This window comes from Eschrichtius robustus, chromosome X (genome assembly GCF_028021215.1).
Source record: "Eschrichtius robustus isolate mEscRob2 chromosome X, mEscRob2.pri, whole genome shotgun sequence".
Classification (NCBI taxonomy): Eukaryota; Metazoa; Chordata; class Mammalia; order Artiodactyla; family Eschrichtiidae; genus Eschrichtius; species Eschrichtius robustus.
Window position 1 is genome coordinate 132,263,166 of NC_090845.1, and position 6,000 is coordinate 132,269,165.

Here is a 6,000-nt window from a genome sequence, read left to right on the forward strand (position 1 = left end):
CCCAGGCTGTCTGGCTCCAGAGCCACACTCTTAGCCACCACACTGTCACCTCCCTAGCTGAGCCCGGGGCTGGATTCGTGATACCTTTATCGACTGGTTAGGAGAGAAGTGATTTTCTGTAAGGTGTAGACCCGTTCTTATGGTGGTCCTGGATAGCTAATCCAGGTCTATCTGACTGCATGTCTTTGGTCTGGCCAGGGACCAAGGGGTGACAAGTGTTGGATGCCTGCATGTGAATGTGAAGGCCTGTGAAGAGAACTTTCCAGAGTGGGGATATGATTCAAGGGCTGGGATTGGAGGTCAAGTGGGAGGCTTCCCCTGGAGACCGAACATTTTTCTGCTGGAAGGAAGGGTGGCGGCTGGAACAGATAGGGGCCCAGCGCCCAGGATAAAGCATGTGATCAGGACAAGGACATCTGTCTATTCAAGATGGCGCTGTGACCTGGGAAAGGGGGGCATGTCTGTCATGATGTCAGTGGTGTTGCTGTTCTAGGGGCTGGGGGGACTGGGTTGTGGAGTCCTTGGGGGTTCCCCAGATTGGCTTTTGGATCGAGTTCTCGTATCTGTAGCAGTGGCATCTTGGGGGACATCAACGCCCCCAGACACCCCCGGCGCCATGTTCTCAGTATCAAATGGCCCTGGGTGGCCTGCTATGGTGGGAACAATATAGAGGGCCCTCTTCCCAGCCGGGACTTACTATCGGCTCTTTTGGAAAATAGTATAAGACCACCTCTGACACTTTGCCCCTTCAGAGGCTGCCCCAGGGTGGCTGGCATCTTGGCCCGGCACTGGGGTTTGCCCTGCTGCATTGCTTCCGACGTATACCACCACGGTTGAATGGCCCCCATGTTCTCAGACTCGAGGATTCATGGGCTATAGAGGCTACTGCTGTCCCTTGAAACGACAGCTTCAGTGACAGAGATCTGGGTGGTGATTTTGGTTACTCACGTGGGTTATCTGTGGAAGCTGAAATTTCCGGACAAACTGCCCACCTCCCTGAAAGAAGATGCGCTTTGGGGTTTGTGTCACTGCTGCTGCCTCTGAGCATGGAGAAGAGAAGGGCCTCTGTCACCTGGTGCCAGCGGGGTCACTAGCTTCAGCCAGGCTCAGTTTCCATGAGAAGCTGGCTCAGGGTACAGGTCACGCGCTCCGATTCTCTAGGGCTGCGTAGCCTCCAGCGTGGCTCTGCAGGGCTGTTTTCCACGACCTTCTGGTGAGTTCGGTCAGGGTGGAGGGCAACATTCCTTAGCTCCTGGAACAGCGGCCAGGGTAAGGGGACAGACAGCCCCTTTCCATTTCCAGAGGCGATGTGCCCTTGGGCTGGTCGGGGTGGGAAAGGGGAGCTGCCGTGGCAGCTTGGCCTGCCCCCAGCACTCAGGCCAGGGCCACGGGCAGGCAGGAGGAGCCCTGGCTAATGCTGCCCGGCTTCCTCTGGGCCAAGCCTTCCCACTGGCAAGTTCGCTTCACCTCAGACACAGAAGTCCTCACTTGACCCCTGCTCACTTCATTCTGCCAGCACCCCACGCCCTCCCCCATTCGTGGCCTGGTTCCAGGCTGTTTCCCTCGAGCTGATCTGGAACCCTTTCTCTGCACAGGAGGGGCCCTTATGGTCAGCTCAAGCCAAAGGACCCCACTGCCAGGCCTCCCTAGCCAGCCTGGGCTTCACTCATCTGTCCTGGGAGTTGATGGGGCGACGTTCTCTAAGCCCCAAGGTTGATTTCTGGCATCCTTGGTGCTACCCAGGGACGGACAGACAGAAGCCTCAACGTCTGCTGGTGCAGCGATGCCCCCTGATGGTCAGCGTGCCACATGCCTCTGGCAGAACTGAGAGTCCGGCCCTTCTGGGGGCTGTGCAGGACTGAGGGCACGTGCCCGGTCAGCTGCTGACCCCAGCCCCGCTTCTGGGGCAATCGACAGGCCCCACCTCCGGTCACCTGCGGCAGCCCAGGCCAGGGGTGTTGCTCTATGAGCTCAGCTGATGCTCGTTGGGGGACTCAGACCTGGCTCCTCCCGTAGCTGGGCGGCTCCTCCATTCCTGCTGCCACCCTAAAAAAGGAGCAGGGGTGTGGTCTGCCCTAGACCCCAGTAGGGGCAGGCTGAAGGAATCATTAGGCCACAAAAACTCTGCTTACTCCTGTGGGCTTGCACGCAATGGCTCAGCCTTTGAGCTTGCTTCCTGAGGCTGCTGTAAGAAAGTACCACAAACTGGGAGACTTAAAACAATAGTCATTTCTTCTCTCCCAGGTCTGGAAGCGGGAAGTCTGAAATCAAGGTATGGGCAGAGTTGGCTCCTTGTGGAGGCTCTGAGGGGAATTTGTTCCTCTCTCCTGGCTTCTGGTGGTTTGCTGGCCATCCTTGGCGTTCCTTGACTTATAGATGCGTCACTCTGATCTCTGCCTCTATCTTCATATCACCTTCCCCCCTCCTCTCCTCTCCTCTCCTCTTGTAAAGAAACTTGTTATTGGGTTCAGGGCCCGCCCTTAACCAGGATAATCTCACCTTGAGATCCTTAATTACATTTACGAAGACCCTTTTTCTAAATAAGGTCACAGGCTCCAGGTGGACACATCTTTTGGGGGTCACCAGTCAATCCACTACAGGGCTCATGCCAGGAGGGCCTCTAGAACCTACTTCTATACCCTGAACACCTCTAGCCCTGGAGGACCCAAAGGGGATCTGTGCACAGAGAGGGGTACCTCTAGTGACTGCTCGCACGTGCACAGAGGGGTCGCCTGGCTCCTGCCAGCAACAGAGGCACTGGGGAACTTGATGCCAGCAGAATGGATGTGTCACCAGGTTAGCCTGCTACTGCCATGGTGCCACTCATTTCATCCAGGGCCACCCAGCTCACAGGGCCCTGTCTCTGCCACTAGGACCCACCTGGCCCATCTGGCCAGCAGTGCTGGGTGGGGCAGGGGTGCATATGTATTTAAGTCCTTGCTGTGCCTCTCATTAACCAGAGCAAGTCACTCAACTGCCTTGTGCCTCATCTATAAAATGGACACTTCTAGCCTCTGCTGTCATTATCTCCGTAGAACTATTTGGGCTGGAGTCCAGCCCCCAGTGATGGTTCCCCAGAAAGCTCCAAGTTCCAGACCCAGATGCCCTCGGAACCAACCAAACAAATCCCAACAGGAGAAACTGAGGACAAGTACAGGCGTGTCTCTTGCTTTATTGCACTTTGCAGGCATTGCGTTCTTTACAAATTGAAGGTTTGTGGCGACCCTGCCTGGTCAGAGGATGGATTTTTCTTAGCAATAAGGTATTCTAAATAGAGGTATGTACAATTGTTTTTCTAGACATGATGCTATTGCACACTTAATAAACTACAGTATAGTGTACACATGACTTGTATATGCACTGGGAAACCAAAAAATTCGTGTGACTCACTTTACTGTGGTATTCTCTTTTGTGGTGGTTGGAACGGAACCTGCAATATCTACGAGGTCTGCCTGTACCGTGTCTCGCAGAATAATGCCCTCCTAAGATGTCCATGTCCTAATCCCCAAGACCTGGAAGTATATGGTACCTTACATGGCAAAAGGGACTTTGCAGATGTGATTAAGGATCTAGAGATGGGGAGAATGTCCTAGATTATCCAGGTGGGCCTAAGGTAATTACCAGGCAGGAAGGTCAGAGTCAGAGAAGGAGATGTGATGATGGAAGCAGAGTCAGAGAAAGAGAAAGAGAGAGAGGGAGGGAAACAAGATCGAGAGATTTGAAGATGGTGCGCTGTTGCCTTTGAAGATGCAGGAAGGGGCCTTGAGCCAAGGGGTGCAGGCAGCCTCTAAAAACTAGAAAAGGAAAGGAAATGGATTCTCCCTTAGAGCTTTCAGAAGGAACACAGCCCTGTTGACCCAGTTTAGACTTCCGACCTCTAGAACTGTAAGAGAATAAATGTGTTGCTTTAAGCCACTACATTTATGGTAACTTCTTAGAGCAGCCATAGAAAACGAATACAAGTACCTATTGCTGTGGGTACCAGGGTGCCATAGAAGCATGCCTCTCCACTGCCCACTGTGTATGGGGTTCTGCACATCAAGAAACCGGTGCTGACTGTCAGCCTTGCCTCGCTTCCCCAGGGCCCTTAACCATATGCGAAGAGAGCTCACGATTCAGCTATCTTCACAATACTTCTACCTGTGTTTCAGAGAAACACACCACTCACCCACCAGAAAGCATTTGTAGACACGAAGGCAGAAGAACGGCTATGACACCATGACTCCATGGCTGAGATCACACAGCTGTGTGCCTGCTTAGCATAGGCGCTCCCTCTCAGAGCCCCAGACCTAGACCCTTGCCACCCAAGCATTTGCCCCACACAAGACCCAGCTCCTTTTCACATTCTCCGGAAAGAAGCTACACACATCAAAAGCATCAGTGAACAATCTTGATAATGACTTTTACCTTTACGTTAAAAAAAATCTTAACAGGAAAAAAAAAAAGCATCGGTGAACAAGGTTGGCTTTACCAAAGATCTCACAGGGGAGATGACAGAGGGCTTCATATCACACGTCCTAGAGCGTTCTCTCTTTTATTAACGTTCAGTTTTCTCTCCCAGCCTCTCCACGCAATGGCTACTCCAGGTGCCGTAGCCACTCTTCTCAGAGGGCAAGGAGAACTTCTAAATAACCAATGAAACCACACTTCAGTAAAAAATAACCAGTGAATAGTTTTGTCTTGCTACATGAAAGACCCCCGAGGTATGGCAGGGGCTCATCAAGCCCTCCACCAGTATATCAGGGTCAGTGTTCTTTATGAAAAAACACGTGGAACTCCCCTTGGCCGGGACTCCTGGGGAAGGGGCCTGACCGGAGACATCAGCCTAGAGCCTCCTCACCCCCACTGACCCTGAGTGTCCTGGAAATGCTCCCAGGCTGGCAGTCTTGATGAAACAGAATGGTGGGGGCCTTCATCCTCACCTCAGTCAGTTAGCAGATAGCGCCAATCATGACACTGATGGCTGCCTTGAATGGAGCACTTACTATGGGCCAGGCACCGGGCGCAGGGGTGAATATAGATGACGCAGATTAACATACGCTATTTCATTTCATCTTGACAACAACACCATGAGGTACATACTGCAATCATCCCTGCTTTAAAGAATGAGGGATTGCTGGGTCACATGGTAGTTCTATTTTTAGTTTTTTAAGGAACCTCCATACTGTTCTCCATAGTGGCTGTATCAATTTACATTCCCACCAACAGTGCAGGAGGGTTCCCTTTTCTCTACACCCTCTATAGAGCTACCATGTGACCCAGCAATCCCACTACTGGGCATATATATATATCCAGAGAAAACCATAATTCAAAAAGACACATGCACCCCAATGTTCACTGCAGCACTATTTACAACAGCCAGGACATGAAAACAACCTAAATGTCCAATGACAGATGAATGGATAAAGAAGATGTGGCACATATATACAATGGAATATTACTCAACCATAAAAAGAAATGAAATTGAGTTATTTGTAGCGAGGTGGATGGACCTAGAGACTGTCATACAGAGTGAAGTAAGTCAGAAAGAGAAAAACAAATACTGTACGCTAACACATATATATGGAATCTAAAAAAAAAAAAAAGGTTCTGAAGAACCTAGGGGACAGGACAGGAGTAAAGATGCAGACATAGAGAATGGACTTGAGGACATGGGGAGGGGGAAGGGTAAGCTGGGACGAGATGAGAGAGTGGCATGGACATATATACACTACCAAATGTAAAACAGATAGCTAGTGGGAAGCAGCCGCATAGCACAGGGAGATCAGCTCGTTGCTTTGTGACCACCTAGAGGGGTGGGATAGGGAAGGTGGGAGGGAGACGCAAGAGGGAGGAGATATGGGCATGTATGTATATGTATAGCTGATTCACTTTGTTATACAGCAGAAACTAACACACCATTGTAAACCAATTATACTCCAATAAAGATGTTAAAAAAAACCCCAAAAGACACATGCACCCCAATGTTCATTGCAGAACTATTTACAATAGCCAGGACAT